This window comes from Cupressus sempervirens, chromosome 2 (genome assembly GCF_028749045.1).
Source record: "Cupressus sempervirens isolate cs-2001-9-10 chromosome 2, ASM2874904v1, whole genome shotgun sequence".
Lineage (NCBI taxonomy): Eukaryota > Viridiplantae > Streptophyta > Pinopsida > Cupressales > Cupressaceae > Cupressus > Cupressus sempervirens.
The window spans coordinates 685837261-685858714 of record NC_143119.1 but is presented as its reverse complement, the minus strand read 5'-3'; the positions used below and the strand labels follow the sequence as shown (position 1 = coordinate 685858714).

The window sequence follows — 21454 nt, the reverse complement described above, 5'->3', positions numbered from 1 at the left end:
TCCTTATCAATTTTTTTCGGAACTATTGAAAGATAATTGTTAATCTTATTGATCTTTGTTGGGAGAGATAGGTGAATCAAGATCTAATGGTTTTAGCAAGACATGCATAATAAGTGCAACAATAAGAAAGATCTCAACTACAAATAAACAATAAAAAATATACTTTAGAATTGTTAATTTGCAATTGAGATAGAAAGTGTATGAAAAGATGATAAAATGACGATACACCTAAATAACTCCCATTCTCATTCTAGCAGTGAAAATGTTTGTGATGACAATGTAAAGAGAGATTGGAACAATCAATAATAATCTTGGAGAAAAGAGTGGACAAATTGAGAAGAAATGAAAATTAACGTTTTTGCTACATGATTCTAAAATTCCAAAATGTATTTGATCACGAGTGGTTTTGTTTGCATGACGTCAACAATGCCTAGTTTACTATAAGATTTAAGCCCAAGAGCCTCACATACACCACCGAAACTGTCAATGCTTAATGTGTGAGATTTAAGCCCAGTCTGAGATTCTATATTTGGACCCTGCAACTTTCCCAATCATATTCGTCATTCAACCAGCGTGTAGTATATCATTTTATTGTTAGGAGTCGAATGGATGATTCAATCTTCCCCCGTCTAACTGAATATCAGTGATATGATGTAATGGCAACTTGGAGGTTGGCGTGGCGCATGAAAATGTAGAATGCCTACATTATTTAAGGTAAAATGTATTGTGATCTTCGTTTAGGTGTCTTTTCCTTTCAGTATCAGGAAGGGCGAGATTCTCACACGCAAACGGGAGGCGTACGTTAATTGGGAGAATCTGGCCGAGCAACATCCCAATTGGGTCTATTTATTAAGCCTCAATTCGTGTTGTCTTTGCAGTATATATTTCTATGCGGGAGTTCAAAATGAGAAATTTAATAGTTTTGGCGATAGCATTAGCCGTTCTGATTCATCCTTCTCATCAACTGAGTAGCCATCAAGTTTTTTCCAAATTCTTAAAAAAGAGGTCGTCTGATGTGAGGACTAGTGAGGGAAAGGAATGGGTGGCTCCTTCCATAAGCAGTGAATATTCATGGAAGATCAATTAATACGCTCAAGATGGATTGCAGGAGAATGACAAAATAACTTCTCTGCCCGGCCAACCAGAAGGAATAACGTTTGCACAGTATGCAGGATATGTGACCGTTGATGATCAAGCAGGGAGAGCACTTATCTACTATTTTGCAGAGGCCACTGAAGACCCATCTACAAAGCCTCTCCTCCTCTGGCTCAATGGAGGTAAATTTCTTGTTTACATATTTTTCTTGCTTTTCAATGAAGATATAAGTATAGAGGATAAGTATAGAGCATAGTTGCTGTAGATTTTGTCATCATATCAAAAGTACCTACTGATAGTAGAGAGGGATCTTATCGAAAATATAATCGGTACACCAACAATTGCAACTTACTGACTGTTATAAGTTGTATATTCAGGGCCAGGATGCTCATCATTTGATGTGGGAGCAATGACTGAATTGGATCCATACCGCGTACAGCCAGATGGCAAAACTCTTTCCAACAATTCATATGCATGGAACCGAGGTTTTTAAGAATAAATTATCCCACACTTACAATGTTTCTCCACAATTCATATGCATGGAACATTTGCAGAAATATTGATATCTTCAGTTTGTTGTAATCATTATTGTAAGTTGTTGAATATTAATTGGAGATTCATTTTGTTAGATTTATTACATTATTCGGGTTAATTTCTAAATTTAGTTTAAATAAATAAATTAGATATATAGTTGCAGGAAGGTATTCTCATAAGTAGTTTCTGTAAGGGAAAATAAGGCTAGATGTTTAGACATCAATGTATATTATTATATTCAATATCATTTCAGTATCAATTTTATATTTTAGTTCTTTTAATAGATTTTGGATGACCAAACCCTAACTTATTGAAGATAGGAGGTTGGAGGCAATAGAAGTTGGAGGATTTTTATCATCTCGAGCTAGCTTCTCACTCAGAGATGATTACTAGATGAGAAGCACCTATTTGTGTCCCTGTAAAGTTGGGGCTTGGCAAACTCATCCCTGATGATAAGAGAGGACTTGATAGATTTGTGTCACTGAAGAAAAGAGGGAGCTTGGGGGGGCAGGGTTTGAAGAATGACGTTAGAGACACTCGGAGGAGATGTCAACTTTCAAAGGAAAGACATTCATCTACATATTAGTGGTGATTGTTTCTACAACACTTGACGAGGCATTAGACACACTTGGAGGAGATATGGACTTCTGGAGGGAAGACATCTCATGTGTAGCACCGAAGGAGGCATTAGGCACATGCCATGGAGATGTGAAATTTTGGAGGAACTATATCTCAGAGGTGGAAACAATCTTATTATGAGGACAAATTCAAGATTTTCTATCTGATATGAGGGCAACTTCAGGATTAGAATTTGCAATTGAAGTTGCAGAGATAAAATCTACTTTCAAAGATTGGTGAAGGAGCTTCATCAAAGTTTCCAGAGGAATATTGGTGAAGGCTTTCACTTATTGAATTAATGTAATAAGGAGGAATGTTGGACTAATTACATTAATTTCTTTTTCTAATAAGGGAGAATGTTAGATATGTTGGATTAATGTAATAAGGGGAATGTTAGATTTATTACATTAATCAAGTTCTTAATTTAGTTGAAATAAATAAATTAGATATATAGTTGTCAGAATTTATTCTCGTAAGTAGTTTCTATAAGGAAAAATAAGGCTATATAAAGATCCTCAAACATCAATGTCTATTATTATATTCAATATCATTTTAGTATCAATTATGTATCTATCTGAATGTATCCAGAAAATTCACATTTAACTTTTATATTTTGCAGTGGCAAACACCTTGTTTTTGGAATCGCCTACTCGGGTTGAATTTTGTTGGTAAACAGATTTGTCATAGTAGAATTTTCCCAATGGAGTGTGTAGAAAATTGTTCACAACAGTTGAATAGGCCCTTGGTATGTGACCTTCCACTGCATTTCGAGGGGTAGCTCCCTCGTATGATATGATTTTGAAGTTTTACGAATAAAAATGAAATCAAAATTAAAAGGTGAGAAAGCTCATGATGGCGAATGCACCACACGACTTCAAGGCTTTCGTGGACTACTAACTAAAAACTCTCTAATAACAACAATCAAAATCTATGCTTGAAAACTATTACTAGCACAATGCTGATTCACAAATTCATAAACATTTACACCATACTGTGAGAATGCTCAATATAAAGAGAATCAACATTTCTAACAATTTAGATTCGAAAGAAGGGAACTCAAATTGAACATTCCATTATTTTCTTGCACCAAGAACTTAAGAGGATTTTTTTTTTACTACCAAGACAAAATCTGTACATACTTTCCAAATATCATCTTCTAATTTAAATTTTAGCATAGTGCTCCCTTTTTCCAAAGCAAAAAAAATCCCTTTACAAAGCCAAAAGGAGTCCTTAGATAGATATAGAGGTTAATAACTACCTCTTCGTGGTTAATAACTATCTCCCAAATATGTAATTTGGGTGAGGTTAATTAACCTGAACAAAATTAACCAAGAATGACTTGAAACTTAGACCTTACACCTTTTGAGAGGAAGATTGAATAATTAATCATTGCTGATCTCCTTTTGATATTTGAATGATTCATTCTAGTTAACACACTTTATTAATGAACTCATATCCTCCTTCTCGTGAAGAGATCAAGGTCACGTGGTGTGTATGAGTGTGCTGAAATAATCCCCCATAGCATACATGCAACTTGTGAGAGCTATTGCAGTGCTACATGAGTTGGTGGGAAACTCATTATAGAAGAAATTCAAAGCAAAAAAAAAAGCAAATGGTGAGGCCCTGTATCATACACTGTGGGAGAAGCCAAAACACTAAATTGGAGCAATGGCATTTGGGTCATCCAAGAAACAACAATAAGAGGGTCTTCACAAGGGTAGTTGCAAAGCTTGAAGAAGTTCGACATTGTTATGCATGGCATCACATCTTTGACTCCCATCTGATACGCCACATTCAAAAACTCACTTTCAAATCTTGTCATCTAAAAACATATTTTGAAAGGTTTATAAATAAAGTCATGAAGTTTAGCCGGCTCACTCCTCTCAATAAAATGGACAAAAGTCCAATCTTGAAATTCCCCAAGCTTTTTTCAACGATGCTCAAAAATGGGCACTATTTTTGCATCCAAGATGAAAATAACCTCTTTGATGGATTCAACAGGAGCTTCAACACATTTCTTCAAGTATTCCAGGCTCTTACCATTTGTAGCTGTACAATACCCAATTTCCCCTCTTTCTGCAATATGTTTCATTAACTCAATTTCCACCTGATGATTGGACAATTCTTGGCTGTCATATTTCTCAATCTCTATGAAAATGATTCGTCTTATTGGAAGATTATGGAAACTACTTGCAATGACATCTGTGACTAATAAAACAACTTTGTCATGGGTCTCATGAGAATCTCTCAAGAATTTTTCAGATGCTTCAATAATAAGTTCTAGTTGTAATTTGGGGCATAAAAGAGTACATTTTATGCTAGGATCCCACTACAAAATTGCTCTTTTAATTTCTTTCAATTTGCGCACTGAGAATCCAACAAAGTAATCCCTAGATTCAATTCCAGTTTCTCCAAGAACAAATTCTTTATCTTCTACAACTAATTGACTTCTCCCATGGTTTTCCACCATTCTCAATTCGTCCCTTAATAATTTACAGAGTTATTGAATGACTTCCACCATGCTACTCTCTCTGCACAAGTGGATTTCTTCAACATTTAGCCCAAAAAAAACCCATGTCAAACCCCCACCTTTGAAACAATCTTCAATCATCTGAACCTCATCTATCACACCCACTTCCCACTTTTTACTTAGATCCACCAATTCCACAAAAGAACAACATTTTAAAGAACCCAAATGATGTTTAACATTCTCCCCCATCTCAAGATCACACAAAATTCCTTCCTTATTTACACTTTGGTAGACTTGCATTGCAAACAGGGGAAATGGGGCACAATATATTGCAGTTTGTCCTTCTGCCTTGAACCTTTTCAAAGCCTCAAAACTTCTCTTTCTATTTGTTGGGCCAAAGTGAAAAATAATTGTACAACTAGAGTATCTAGTTTGTCTGTGATACCGACAGCAAGGAGAAACCCGGCTCAACCTCGCTTTATCAAACTTGTCCACAAACTTCACAAACATACTCTTGAAGAAAATACATCACTCTATAGACTAATGCGTGAAGTCTACAATTATGTCCATTAATGTTGAAGGACAATAATTGTTTGGTGGTAAATAGATTTCAAAAATTCGTTAGTTTGTTTCTTCTTAACCTTCAATATGCCTCCTATCTCGACACCTACCTTTTAGATGATCTTACTTCCAGCTCTTGATCTTAATTAGCTAAACAAAAGAGGTTAATAACTATTTCAAGGAGGTTAATAAATACATGTTTTTGGAGAGGTTAATTAGCCTACTCCAAAATATGTAATTTAAAGCTTATCATTAACCTTTTTGAGATGTTAATTAACCTACTCCAAAATGCGTGATTTGAGAGTTATCAGTAACCTATTTGAGAGGTTAATGGTTAATGATAAACTTGAAAATGCTCAATTTGGGTCTTTCCATTAACTTTCAATAACTTGTGGCTCAGAAGTTGGATTTTGAAAATTTCAAGTGCTAGGTGGAGCTGGGAATGAGCTGGAGATAGTGAAGGACAAGATCTTTCAAAAACTCAGACATGGAAAGACCAATTTAAAGCTTAAAATGAGGAAAATTTCAAAAATAACCATGGCTCAAAAAAACAATTTTATAACCAGGCAACAACTGGCTCTAATTTGGGACAAGGATTGACAAGGACGAAGCTCAAATCCAAAATAATTAGAATAGTGCTTTATCCATGGGGCTATAGAGTCACCTGAGGGAACACTTTGTAAAAGGGAGGAAACTAGCACCAAAAGCCAGACAGCTAAAAGAAAACTAGGCACAACAAAAACTCCTAACTAGACTATATACAAGGTAGGTTTCCCTGCCTCTAGTGACTCCAGGTATAATCATGCAAATCCATTCACTAGGTGGGAAAAAAATGTACCATGGTGTACCAACATGTGACAATTCTTAAGCTTCCATGGGTTCAAATATAAATGTGTTCCTTGAATTCTTACTCTGAGATTCATAGCATGCCCCACATCTCTGGATGAAAGAATATATCCAAATAACCAAGCTTCATAAAAAATCTCAGACTTTAAAATTAATCCTGCTTCCTGTTGCATGTCATTGATAGCTTCATTTTGAAAGAGTTGAAGTATAAGATTCTCAAGTCTCTAAATGCATTTCTAATCTTCCCCTCTATTTGGCAAGCCCTCTAATTGGATTTCTAGTGATTGATCATCATGAAGTCTTGAACTTGTTTCTGACACTAGATACTCTTGCTTTTCCATGGGCATGGTCATGGCTGAATCCTCTATAAAATTACTCCAACTAGGATGCACATCCATGTTATATTGAATTTTCTCATGATAAATTTATTCTTCCTTATCTTCCAAAAGTTTATCTTGAAGTCTTAGGTACTACGAAGTTATATTGATATTATGGTCAACATGGTTGGTCATCACTTCAATTTCCCTTCCATTAATATCAAAATTCTCCTTCTAAAGATCCTTTTGGTGATTAAGACTCAATGATATCAAACCTCGTATTGTATTGCCTTCATATAATCTATGATGTGAAGCAACTTGTGGAGTTATAGCCATCAAACCTTGTCTTCAAATACCAACTTGAGAATCATCAATAGAAATGCTTTTCTCTATGAATAGAGGATTTAAGTAAACATTTTCTTCATAGAGAAATTTACCATCCAAAGATTTTGAGCACAATCTTGGAGTAAATACATCATAAGATTTTTCTTCACTGGATTCCTCCATGAGATCCTCTGCTAACTCATCACTTTCTTCATTATGGTTATTCTTCTCATAGAAGTTCTTTGGCATAGAATTTCCTATTTGATGAAAAGACTCAAAAAGAGGATTTCCTTGAACTTTGAATGATCCATAGGAATTTAATTTCACTTCCGTTGGAATAGTAGAACTTGTTTTCATATCCATATAGCTTTCATTTTCAACATGTTCAATGATATCTATCTCCTTTTGAATCATCATTTCTTGTACAAGACATCCTTTATGAAATGTAGAAGTTGGTATGTGTGCTAAAGAATGAAGACCAGATGGTTCATCTTCTTCTCTTTGAAGCTGATTTTTAACTTTTTCATCAACCAATCTTTTAATCACAAGTTCATTGATGTCATCAAAGGTAAAGGTTTCCATTTTTTTGAGGAAAGCAGATATTTGTAGAAGTTCATTGGTGCTCTTATCTCCATCAATGGTAGTAGTTTCAGATTGTTCTATGATATTTGAAGTATTGATATTATCAATAGATTCATCATCATGAATGGTCATTGAAGGATGATTTGGAAGATTTTCTCCACATAGGAAGTCATCATTTGAAACATCAAGGCACCAAGAAGGAATAAAAGTTGTATGAAATTCACCTTGATCCACATTTTCTTCATCTTCAATCATATGTTATGTAGTTTCCCGAGATTTCAATATTTCTTTTTCTTTCTCATTAGGATTGAGATGATTGAATAATTTCTCTTGGATTTTGAAATCTTCATAGTCATGCCTTGATGCATTAGCAAACCCTTCTTCTTCTATAGATTCTATTCCTCGACCATCTCCTTCATTACACATAGGGTCCCCGTCTTCTTTCATGCATAAAGATTTAGATGAATCCTTTCTAACATTTGGATCAGGAGATGTTCTACTACCAATAAAACAATTATTACACGGGTCTTCTTTCTCAAGTTCTCCTAGCATTGGAAGTAAAGAAGGATGTACTTTGTTAGGATCCAAGCATGCATTACCATAGAATCTTTTCAAAAATTCAACCTGATTGGGATCACTAGAAGTATGATTTTGATGAGCAATAGGTGTAAACATTGGGACACCTTTTTGACCACCACTATCCATCTTCGATTGACATGAATCACTTTCCTTATCAAGTTCTTCCTTATTCTTGCATGTGAAACTTCATTTTGAAAATGATTTGGGTCTATGAGAGAAAAATTGATTATCTTTACCATCATCTTCATCTATCTTTTGCAAAGTTCGGAGCAAAGATGGATGAATCAGTCCTAGGTCAAGTTTCTGTCCACCATAGAAACTTTTCAAGAAGCTTGCCTGCTTAGGATCAATCTAATTTTTCTGAGATATGGGTCCATGAGAGACATTTTTAGTATTCCTCATTGCCGATTTAGATGAAACACATTTTTCAGCAAAGCCTTCTTTATGTTTATATGTTGAATCTTTTTCCAAAAAGAATTCTTGATCATGAAAAAGAAAACCATAATCCTTTCCATCCTCTTCTTCAATCTTTTGAAAAACTTGAAGTAAGTGGGGATGAACCATTTTAGGATCTAGCATCTTTCCGCCATAGAAATTCCTCAAGAATTCAACTTGCAGAGGCTCATCATGAATCTATTTCTTGGGATATGAAAAGTATTCATCATCACTATCGCTATCACTATCACTTTCAACTTTTCCCTTGTACCAAACCATGATTCTAAATTGCCACCTTCAAATAGAGTCGCTGATAATCAATCTTTAAAATAGAGTCACCAACCTTCATTCCAGGGAAGGTACCTTTTGTCAACCATGTTATTGATTATTGTTCACTTGGTTTTGGATGTGACCAAGATTTTTCCTATTTCTCTTTGGGATAACTATTATTATTTCATTGACTACAATGTTATGACCAATAGGAGCTCTTCGCAAGATTTCCCCAAACTCTTCTTCTTCTTCAAGAACTTGATTCACTAGATGGCATTGTTGAGCACTTCGTCTACACCTCCAGGCTAGAGTGTTCAAATCTGAAATAATATCCTCTTGGGTGTCTTGGAAGCCAAGTTTTCATTGGAGATCTGGAAATATGTTCTCATGTGGTAATACCATCTTACTCCATTGTAGGAAACTGATTAGTCTTTCTTGTTCGAATCCCCAGCAGAGTCGCCAAAAATCTATTGGTAAACAGATTTGACATAGTACAAATTTCCCAACAAAGTGTATAGCAAATCGTTCACAATAGTTGGATAGGCTCTTGGTATGAAGTCTTCCTCTGCGTTTAGAGGGGTAGCTCCCTTGTATGATATGATTTTGAAGTTTTGCGAATAAAAATGAAATCAAAATTAAAAGGTGAGAAAGCTCATGATGGCGAATGCACCACATGACTTCGAGGCTTTCCCAGACTACTAACTAAAAACTCGCTAATAACAACAATCAAAATCTACACTTGAAAACTATTACTAGCACAATGCTGATTCACAAATTCATAAACATCTACACCATACTGTGAGAATGCTCAATATAAAGAGAATCAATATTTCTAACAATTTAGATTCGAAAGGAGGGAACTCAAATTGCACATTCCTTTATTTTCTTGCACCAAGAACTTAAGAGGAATTATTTTTTGATTACCAAGACAAAATTTGTACGTACTTTCAAAATATCATCTTCTAATCAAAATTTTAGCATAGTGCTCCCTTTTTCCAAAGCAAAAAAAAGTCCCTTTACAAAGCCAAAAGGAGTCCTTATATAGATATATAGGTTAATAACTACCTCTTCATGGTTAATAATTATCTCCCATATACACAATTTGGTTGAGGTTAATTAACCTCAACAAAATTAACCAAGAATGACTTGAAACTTAGACCTTACACCTTTCAAGAGGAAGATTGAATAATTAATCCTTGCTGATCTCCTTTTGATATTTGAATGATTCATTCAATTTAACATAATTTATTAATGAAATCATATCCTCCTTCTCGTGAAGAGATCAAGATCATGTGGTGTGTATGAGTGCACTGAAATAATCCCCCATAGCATACATGCAACTTGTGAGAGCTATTGCAGTGCTACATGAGTTGGTGGGAAACTCATTATAGAAGAAATTCAAAGCAAAAAAAAAAAGAGCAAATGGTGAGGCCCTGTATCATACACTGTGGGAGAAGCCAAAACACTAAAATTGGAACAATGGCATTTGGGTCATTCAGGAAACAACAATAAGTGGGTCTTCACAAGGGCAGTTGTAGAGCTTGAAGAAGTCCAACATTATTATGTATGGCATCACATCTTTGACTGCCATCTGATACACCACATTCAAAAACTCACTTTCAAATCTCCTCATCTAAAAACATATTTTGAAAGGTTTATAAATAAAGTCATGAAGTTTAGCTGGCTCACTCCTCTCAATAAAATGAACAAAAGTCCAATCTTGAAATTCCCCAAGCTTTTTCCAACGATGCTCAACAATGGGCACTATTTTTGCATCCAAAATGAAAACAACCTCTTTGATGGATTCAATGGGAGCTTCAACACATTTCTTCAAGTATTCTAGGCTCTTACCATCTGTAGCTGTACAATACCCAATTTCCCCTCTTTCTGCAATATGTTTCATTAACTCAATTTCCACCTGACGATTGGACAATTCCTGGCTGTCATATTTCTCAGTCTCTTTGAAAATGATTCATCTTATTGGGAGATCATGGAAACCCCTTGCAATGACATCTGTGACTAATAAAACAGCTTTGTCATGGGTCTCATGAGAATCTCTCAAGAATTTTTCATACACTTCAATAATAAGTTCTATTGGTAATTTGGGGCACAAAAGAGTACATTTTATGTTAGGCTCCCACTACCAAATTGCTCTTTTAATTTCTTTCAATTTGTGCACTGAGAATCCAACAAAGTAATCCCCAAATTCAATTCCAGTTTCTCCAAGAACAAATTCTTTATCTTCTGCAACCAATTGACTTCTCCCATGGTGTTCCACCATTCTCAATTCGTCCCTTGATGATTTACAGAGTTGTTAAATGAGTTCCACCATGTTTCTCTCTCTACACAAGTGGATTTCTTCAGCATTTAGCCCAAAAAATACCCATGTCAAACCCCCATCTCTAAAACAATCTTCAATCATCTGAACCTCATCTATCACACCCACTTCCCACTTTTTACTCAGATCCACCAATTCCACAAAAGAACAACATTTTAAAGAACCCGAATGATGTTTAACGTTCTCCCCTATTTCAAGATCACACAAAATTCCTTCCTTATTCACACTTTGGTAGACTTGCATTGCAAACAGGGGAAATGGGGCACAATATATTGTAGTTTTTCCTTATGCCTTGAACCTTTTCAAAGCCTCAAAACTTCTCTTGCTATTTGTTGGGCCAAAGTGAAAAATAACCGTACAACTAGAGTACCCGATTTGTCTGTGATACCAACAGCGAGGAGAAACCTGGCTCAACCTCGCTTTATCAAACTTGTGCACAAACTTCACAAACAGACTCTTGAAAAAAATACATCACTCTATAGAATAATGCTTGAAGTCTACAATTATGTCCATTAATGTTGAAGGACAATAATTGTTTGTTGGTAAATAGATTTCAAAAAATCGTCAGTTTGTTTCTTCTTAACCTTCAATATGCCTCCTATCTCAACACTTTCCTTTTCAATGATCTTACTTCCAACTCTTGATCTTAATCGGCTAAACAAAAGAGGTTAATAACTGTTTCAAGGAGGTTAATAAATATGTGTTTTTGGAGAGGTTAATTAGCCTACTCCAAAATACATAATTTGAAGCTTATCATTAACCTTTTTGAGAGGTTAATTAACCTACTCCAAAATGCGTGATTTGAAAGTTATCATTAACCTATTTGAGAGGTTAATGGTTAATGATAAACTTGAAAACGCATAATTCGGGTCTCTCCATTAACCTGCAATAATTTGTAGCTCAGAAGTCGAATTTTGAAAATTTCAAGTGTTAGGCGGAGCTGGGAATGAGCTGGAGATAGTGAAGGACAAGATCTTTCAAAAACTCAGACATGAAAAGACCAATTTAAAGCTTAAAACGAGGCAAATTTCAAAAATAAACATGACTTTGAAAAACAATTTTATAACCTGGCAATAGATTTTCCTGCTCCAATACCACCTCTGATTATCAAAATGGCAATGATGATAACACTGGTATCTCAATTAATATATTATGAAACAGACTTTGTGACATGAATGCATACATTGAAGATTTAGTAAAAACCACGTTTGAATACTTATTTACTCACTAAAGGTCCGTTTGGTTCATGGAATTTAAAAAACTTGAATTTGTACAAACCTTGGTTTAGCCAAATCAAAGTTTTGTATATCTTCATTTTGATTTTTGGGATTTTCCTAAAACCATTTGTTTCACTCGGAAGATGCATGTGAAGACACATTTTTATGCATAAGCTTGGAGTTGAAGGCAAATTTCAAAAAATAGTCCAATCTATTGTTTTTACACTCCTTAAAAAACAAAACCAGGTTTTGATTTTCAATTCCTACATTTTTTAGGAAGTCGGAAAACCTGGTTTTGAGACAAAATTGGAAGTCTCGTATGCTAATTCCATTTTGCAAATTTCGAAACAAACGCACAAATTTTCAAATCCAGGTTTTGAAAAAGCCAATTCCTGTCATCTTCCAAAAACCAAACGGACCCTAAAACAATGTTTTTCATGGGTAAATTGCTCGAGATGCGTACACGTTTCTGCTGAATTGGTTTGAAAGGTTTCCACAATATAAGAATCGAGATTTCTATATAACATGAGAAAGCTACGCTGGTATGTCAAGCGAGCAATTCTATGGTATCTAAACATAAAAATATCATCTTCATGTTATAAATAAACTCTCATATTTGTCAATGTTGGGTTCTATGTGCCTGAATTAGCAGATACAATTCTTAAGAACAAGAATTCTCGCACATCCTTCATTAATGTCAAAGGAGTTATGGTACGGCTTCTTTTCCTTCCTCCTTTTCCTCTGAAACTGGTCTATTGTGCATGCTGATTACATTTATCTTATTGGAAAACCCATTATCCAAGTACAATAATTCTTAATGAAGGAAATATGGTATTATTTAGAAATTTTATTGATTGAAAATTTTTGGTTTATAGATTGGAAATGGAATTATGAATAAGGAGACAGATGATTGTGGTTCTATCGATTACATATGGACACATGCATTGATATCAGATGAAGATTATGCTAGTCAGCGTTGCGCTTCATCTCCTCTAAGCTACACATCAGGCAACACATTTCCATCTAAAGTAGAATCTACTGGAGGATCTATAGATCCCTATAATATATATGCACCACTATGCACTTCGGATTCTAATCTTATGAGATCTACTTCTATTGTAAGTATATAAATAATGTTTTTCTAGGAATCTCTTGGTATGGAAATGTCAAAGTAGTAATGTTATCTATCACATTGTACATTTTAAATACCTACTCTCTCTCTATTGCAGGATGATACTCCTACAAGTGGATTAGATGGATTTGATCCATATAGTTCTGATTATGTACTCACCTACCTTAACACTCCAGAAGTACAAAGTGCTCTTCACGCAAATGTAGCAAACTTACCTTATTGATGGACTGAATGCAGGTATGATTATATGCATGTCATTTTTATATAGGCAGTTTAAAACTCAGAAGATTGTCATCTAATGATTTTTCAATCTTCTTCTTTGAATAGTGGCGTACTTCATATAATTGGACTGCAACCACAATGTTTCCAATATACCAAAGAATGATGGCAGCGGGATTGAGAATACTCGTTTACAGGTATAAAAGAGACAAACAATACTATTGTGAAAAAGAGTTTAATCTAACAAAGATTTGATTGCAATAACTAATTAGTGATAAATTCTTTTGATTGCAGTGGAGATGTGGATTCAGTGGTTCCTGTGACTAGCACGAGATATTCTATTAGTGCATTAAAGCTTCCAATTGAGAAAGCATGGTATCCTTGGATGAATGGAGAGCTAGATGTGGGGGCTTATAGTGTAATTTACAAAGGCTTGACATTTGCAACTGTGAGAGGAGCGGGACATGAAGTGCCTAGTTATCAACCTTCTAGAGCCTTGACCATGACCAAATCATTTTTGGCTGGCAAGCCTCTCCCATCATAGTAACCAACATTCCTATTTCAAATAACATGATTCAAATGGGTTTATAATTATTCTTATAAATGGTATATGTAAAATCTGTTGTTTTAAGAGGAGGATCTCATAAAAATATTATAATTGTATAATTACTCAAGTATATATATATTTGGGCAAATAAATAATTTTATATAAATTTGATTTTTTGTCTAGTTAAAATATGTAAAGTTATCTTTGAAATATATTTTCATAAGATTATGATATTATTAAAAATTAAGATATATCAAAGTATATAGTAATAAGGGAATAAATTATCATTGTTTGTTATTATAGAAGTTTGTTTAACATAAATTATAAATATAAATAGATGTTCAATATATAGGAATATATAAGAAAACCAAATAGCAGATGAAAATACATTACTTATTATCAAAATATTAGTTAAAATATAAATAAAGAATTGTCATAATTATATTAATTTTACTTCAAATTTGAGTTAAAAATTTAAGTTATACATCACTCCATATTGGTCCACTACATGTTGGATATATTAGAGAGGTATAATACCAAGCACCACTATATTAGCTAATAAAGGCAAAGGTAGGTGATTTTCTAATAGGAAGAGATGTTATAAAAGAGATAGATTAGTGCATGGGAGAGTTCAAGCTTCCCTCGGCCTTTTAACTTTTTGTCATCCTACATATGAAGACTAAAACATAATTCTTGTTTAAGAAATTAAGAATCCCATATGTATGTGTGGGTGGAGGAATTAGTAAAGAATCTCTCAATCATTAGGATAATAAACTAATATATAACTTGCCAACATCATTGTGTTTGCTTCCATATTTCTTAATTATATTATTGGTTTTATATATAATCTATTACACTTATAAATGGTACATTATGGACAAGTGCGTAAGCTCATTTTTTTGAAACTCTATAGTGCATTCCTTTATAGACTATATAGTGGAGCAATTTCAAGTAATAAATTAACCAAACCATTCTCTAAAATTACACAATTAAGCTTAATACCTTATACAAACCCAATTCTAGTAGCACCTTTACAAACAAAATATCCATCATAACAAACATTCCACTATTAAATGAAACCAACATATGTTAAAAAATCAAGCCTAGATGTAGCATAATACTTTTAATATTTTATTTTTGTATCAATAATTTATGGATGTTCCCTTGTATCTTATTTATGCCCTTGTACATAATATTTCTTGAAGATCACTTCTTTGATTTAGCTATTTGATTTCTCTATCCTTTACAGCCTTCAATTGAACTAGCACACACATAGCATAATCATTCATGTATTTACTCACTAAAAATAGTTTCAAATTTTGTTAGAAATGAATAAAAATAATATCCCCCAAGGAAACCTACCTTCTTTAACAATATAAATTTAGTAGAATTAATTTTTCCTTCCACAACATAGTTGAATTTTTTTCAAGGATAATGATTTTGTATTAATGTCAAGTTATACTAGATCCTTGAAGGATTCTCCATGTACTTCACACTTTCTAAAAGTGTTGTACAAATTTTAAATTGTAAAATATATATTAAGAAAATACTTCCATGTACCAAAAACCATAGAAACTAGGATAATATCAATATATTCATTTGGTTGCTGGAATACAATAGGAATAAAAATTGAAAATTAAAATTTAATTTGTATTCTTCATTTGGTCTGTCAAATCAGAATTAGGAATAGGAATGTTTAAATTCTCATTTTTGCCCCAAAATGAACAGTTGTTCATTCCCAAAAAAATATGTTATTGAAATAGACTATTCCTATTCTTTTTTAAGGATCTACTTCATTTTAACTTTCTCCTTAATCTCCCCGAAATCCAAGATCAAAGATCATCGAGCCTTTTTCATGTTTTTCAGCTCAGTATGGAAATCGAATGAGCATGCCAAGTTATTGGGAGTTAGAGCGAGCAGAGTGTGTAAGGATGGAAAATGTATGCATAGAAAAGGAGAGGAGGTGGGTGGCCATGTTTACACCTTTCCTTCACCTGGCCCGATGGTAATACTACACTGTAGTGAAGACAGGAGTTAAATTCAATATATATGAAGAAGCCTAGAGAAATGTGTATTGTGTGTAAATAAAGTAGCAAACAAAATGTAGTAAAATTGAACGTAAATGAAAGTAAGCAAAATGCGTAGTGGAGTTCAATAGAAGTAAATAGTATAGAATGACTGGATACTCTGTCATCTATAATGGACTCCTCCCGTTTCTACCGTCATAACTCTCCTTGACTCTCTCCATCGCCACCAAGTTCAAAATCGTCAGTTTTGTCCTGTACAAGACCAATGCTTTGCTACTCATATAAGGACATTCATATTCCCTATGCTCCAAATTTGGTGGAATGTCTTTATTAGTATTGAATGTATTTTGATCATTCAGTGAATTTTACCTCAGAATAACAATGTTAGGTAGTAGAGTGTGGGTGAGAAGTTTATTTGCTCACCAATTCTTTTTAAGGAGAATGGCATGTTTCTATGCCAATAAGGGAATCAAATTAAAGGCGAAGACAATTCTTGGCTAGTAATTTGGCTAATAATTTGAGATTTAGTTCAACTTAAATTGCCACATTTTATAAAATTTAGTTTGAAAATATTCTAAATCGCTAAATAATTTGTTTTATTAAAAAAATTTGAATTCAAAGATTTGCTGTAAAATACATGATTAAATTTTTTTGATGAATAGTGACCTTTTCTATTAATAAAATATACTCAATTTACAATTCACAAAAAAGGGGTCGGGGGATACAAAATCACCCCGCAAAAGAGTTCAATCGGTCAAAGCCGGACTAAAAACACGGCCGCAACCAGAATTAGAAACTATTCATGAAAAAAAACATATAAGGCAACCTCAGGTTGCCAAAGCAGTACCAGCCGATGGTGGTGGATCATCTTTATCTTGAAAACCCCAATCATCTTTAGGATTGGGGGGTGGGCTGAGAACAGTCCAGCCATCATCACCAGCAATAGCAATAGTGGCAACCTCTGCATTTTTAACCTCTAGCCACAGAGGAGAAATCACCAAGTCTAGGTGAGGCCACTTCCCTAAGTGCACACAATGGAACCAAGAGGAGGAGCTGGGGAGCAACCAGTACCACCACGAGGTGGGGAAGCTAAGTGGCACCTCCATTTGCCATCACCACCACTGGGAGAGTGGTGGCGGGAAGCCTGGGAGCACAGGGTGTGTGAGCGGCAGCCAGAGGAGTGGCACCGAAGATGGCAGCAGTGGGGCATCAAGGTCTCTACTGAGGCATCTGGAGGAACTTTGGCGACAGTACAAGGAGCATTTCTCCAATGATTGAGCAGATCTTGGAAGTGAGCAACTTCAAGTGCAACTTTATTAGCTTGTAGTTGAATCTGCATAATTACATTATTACAAATGCATGCCTTAGTATACATAGCAATGTTAACATTGAGGAAATCTAGGAGAGTCACCTAGTAAAATCATATACCAATAATTTTGAGCACGCTTGTAGAACCAAAAAATATGCAAGAAAGACTCTGGTTATCCACAAAAGGGGCATCTAGGGTCAAGAATCCCAATGTGTTTGAGCCAAGGCCCCAAGGGAAGACCTTGGAAGGCCAGGTACCAAGCAAAATGTGCAATCTTGGGTTTAGTTATAGCATTCCATATGGTGTCAAAGCATTTTCTCCATTGAGAAAGAGAAGATTGCAAATGCCATCTGTGGTTTAGTGTATGCACCATGGGAAGATGAGGTGAAAGCCATCTGTAGCCCAAACTTGGCTTGTAATTAGAAAAAGGAGTGGCAGGAAACCACCTCCAATCAAGCCACCAAGGAAAAATAGATAGAATCCCCACTTTATGAACTAAGTGAATAGGGATGGAAGAAAGCAGAAGGTCAAAAGTCTACCAGTCTAAATGGACAAGGCAGTACTATACTTGCATATCTTCTCAAGTCCTGAAACTCATGGTGACCCATGAAAAGAGGTCCTTTGGAGTTCTGATGCCACATTTGAAAAAATGCAAAGTACTGGCACCTTGAGTCTTGGTGAGGGGAGTACCCTGAATGGAAAATAGGGGAGACCACCATATGTTATGTTGATTCAAGAAGAGACCATTGTAGAAATCATCTCCAGCCCATCAAAGCTAGGGCTTAATAGCCTCCTAGGCTTTCTAGATGCTCTTGATGATGAAGGAGTCTTGAATGACCACGGGCTTATGCATAATGAGAAGGGTTTCGAAACTAATCCCCTTCCAAGTAGGCTTATTGATAGGGAAGCTGGAAGAAATGCAATGCTGAACCAGAATCTTCCAAGCTTCGTCTCTTGAGAAAGCCTTAATAATCTATTTTGCACAAAGAGCAAGGCCTTGTCTTCAAGTGGAAAGCAAGCCAAGACCATTGGACTCTTTTGGGAGTCAATAGAAATCCCAAGCCACTCTGTGAAAGCCATGGTGATTAGAACCAGAGGCCTAGAGAAAATCCTTGAACAATCTTTCTAGCTTCATGTAAGAAGCTTTCGAAGGAGCTCAACAAGAGGAGTAATACACAGGAGTGGCTGGAAGAATCTTAAAGAAAATTTGGAATTTTCACTTGAGGGAGAGCAGCTTTGTGATCCAACAGTCGAGCTTTTTGTTAATCTTAGCCAGTATAGCATTTCAAAGTTCCACAGGCGATGCCTGGAATGAAAAAGGAATGCCAAGAAAGCAAAATATTTCTTTGTGAGCAACTCATTTCCACTCAAACTAGCTAAGCCAAGGTGGAGCTGGCAAAAAGGACTGGTAGAAGCAGAGCATTATATGCCATTGAATGGTAGAACTAGAAGCTTGACAAAAGGTGTCCAGGCAACTTAAAACATTATTGATGTTTTCTTCATCCTCTAAAAGATTGAGAAAAGAATCATTAACAAAGTGTCCATTGACTAATTGGGAGGATGATTCAGGCAAGGAAATGCCACAAACTAGTCATGAGGACACATAATGCACAAGTAAATATCCAAAACCTTTTGCAGCAAGGACATAAAGTGCAAGAGTTAGCAGACAAACTTGTCTGATGAAATGAAAAAGTTCAAAAGCCTCTAATTGAAAATTGTTGATGGTAATGCAAGCATTAGCATCCCCAAAGAGCATCTCCATAGACTGGAGGAAGTTGGGGCCAAAACCTAGAGCCTAGAGCATAGCCAAGATGAAGGGCCATTCAATGCGATCATAGGCTTTAGCAAAATCTATCTTTAAAAGTATGGCCTTCTGATTGGACTTGTAAGCCCATTCCATTTCCTCCCATACACCAATGATGTTATCAAGAATATATCTAGACTTGATGAATCTAGTTTTCTTTGGTTGCACAATTAAGGGCAACATGTGCCTAATTTTGGGAGAGAGTGCCTTAGCAATGATCTTGTATGACACATTTAGAAGGGTAATGGGTCTCCAATTACATATATCCTCTAGATCACTAGCTTTAGGTATGAATTTGATATTTACTTTGTTTATAATGGCTCCTAAGCTTTTAGAGTGATAGGCTTCAAGATAAACTTTGTGTAGATCAGGACCTATATGCTCCTAGAGGTGTTTGCAGAATTCACAAGGGAACCCATCACACCCAGGGGACTTGTCATCTGCCTCTATTAGGTCTTAGAGGGAAAGAAGTTGCTCATAGAAAGTGCATTGTTTAGCTGCTAGACAGTTTGGATTAATAGAAATATACTTTCTGAGAGCTTCCTCCTGAGCAACCGAATTTCCCTTTGAAGTAAACATGTTCTCATATTGATGAACAAATTCTTGCAGGATGGTAGGGAGACTAGACAAAACAACATTTCCTTGTTTGATTTTTTTAATCCCAACATTGGTATGATGAGCACGAAGAGCCTAAAAAAACTCCTTCAAGGCTTTGTTGCCAACCTCTAACCAATCGAGACAAGCTTTGATTTGGACTCACCACGTAGCATAATTATCAGCAATTTGTTTATCATGGTGAAGCTTGGCAAGTTGAATTTGCAAGTCCACATCAAAGGGATTGAGGGTGAGGGCCTCTGAGGATTTTTTGACGGCAAGCATGCTAGCTTCATATGACCATTTACAAAACATAGCCAATTTTCACCCATAAATGCACAAGAACATAGCAGCTCTAGTAATGGCATCATTCCACCATTAAATCCAACCTCTTTGAGAATGTAGATGTGGCTCCAAGTTCCAAACATGTAGGATGTGTGAAATGGTGGAAGCATGCATCAACACAAATGTGTTGAGGAAGAACTGAGACTTGGCCACCTTTGGGATAGCTGTTTGCCATGAAATGACAAAATAAATGGGGTAGTGGTCAAATAATGTCACATCTAGAAAGGGAATGACAGGTAAATCTCAATCCTCAAAAAAAGAGGAAAAATATTGTGCAATGATCATAGCACAATCAAGGCATTTTAATATGCGGTTAGAGCCAACTCGAAAGTTGGACCAAGTGTGCCAAACCCCACTATCCTCGTGGTGGTTGGTATTAGGATCAAAAAGCCCCAATTTATTACACATGTAATACTAGGCTTGTCTTTCCCCAACTATCTAGCAAAAAGGTAGAATGTCATCTTTTTCAAAGGCCACTTCAATGATATTAAAGTCCCCACACATAACCCAAGTAGCTGGAGGCAAGTTATCAGCCAGCCAGGCCCACATCTGGGATCTTTCCATAGCATCATGAGAAGTATAAACATTAATGACTCCAAAAGAATGATTGTTAATGGAAAGAAAAAGCCAAATAATTCTATGCATGGGGTCAGAACCATGCAAAATAATGGCAAAATAAAGGTGAGGTGAGAGGAGAGTAACTACACCACCTCAACCAGCTTCATGCTAGGAAGAAAACATCACACCATCCTACCAAATTACATGGCATGCCGAAGCAAGCATGAAACCAGAAATTTTAACTTCTTGCGAATAGACATCCTGAACATAGTACTTTTTGGGGAGGTCTGTGAAACCTGGAACATTCCATGATAGGAAGTTCATGAGAACTCTTCCATATCATCTTCATCCTCAAGAGAGGAGTAGCTATTCTGCAAGAAGGTAGAAACATGGTTGAAATCAAATAGAAAACCCTCTAGACTTACAACCTGGCATTTCACCTCTAGTATCTCTGCATGTCCAGGAGGACTATGAGAATGTTGCATCGCTAGTGGTGCTATGGAAGAGGCAGCAAGAGGAGTTTGCACCCTAGCCAAGGCAAAAACCGTAGTGGCTACCTTAATTCCCTGTGAGCCAGTAGGGTTTGAAATGTGCAAAAATCTGGAAGTAGTTCCTTTGTCCACTACTTGCATCCCTACACTGGCTTGAATGGATGCTCCTATAGGGATAGAAGGAATTGTAGTGACTACAACATAAGATTGCTTGGGGGGCAAGGGATTCGAGGGGACCTTGC

At 35.6% G+C, this 21454-nt stretch overlaps 1 pseudogene; it reads left to right on the top strand.

The window, feature by feature from the left end:
• Positions 1 to 904: 904 nt before the first annotated feature.
• LOC149575234 (serine carboxypeptidase-like 26) lies at positions 905 to 14081 on the top strand (annotated as a pseudogene).
• The last annotated feature ends 7373 nt before the right edge of the window (positions 14082 to 21454 follow it).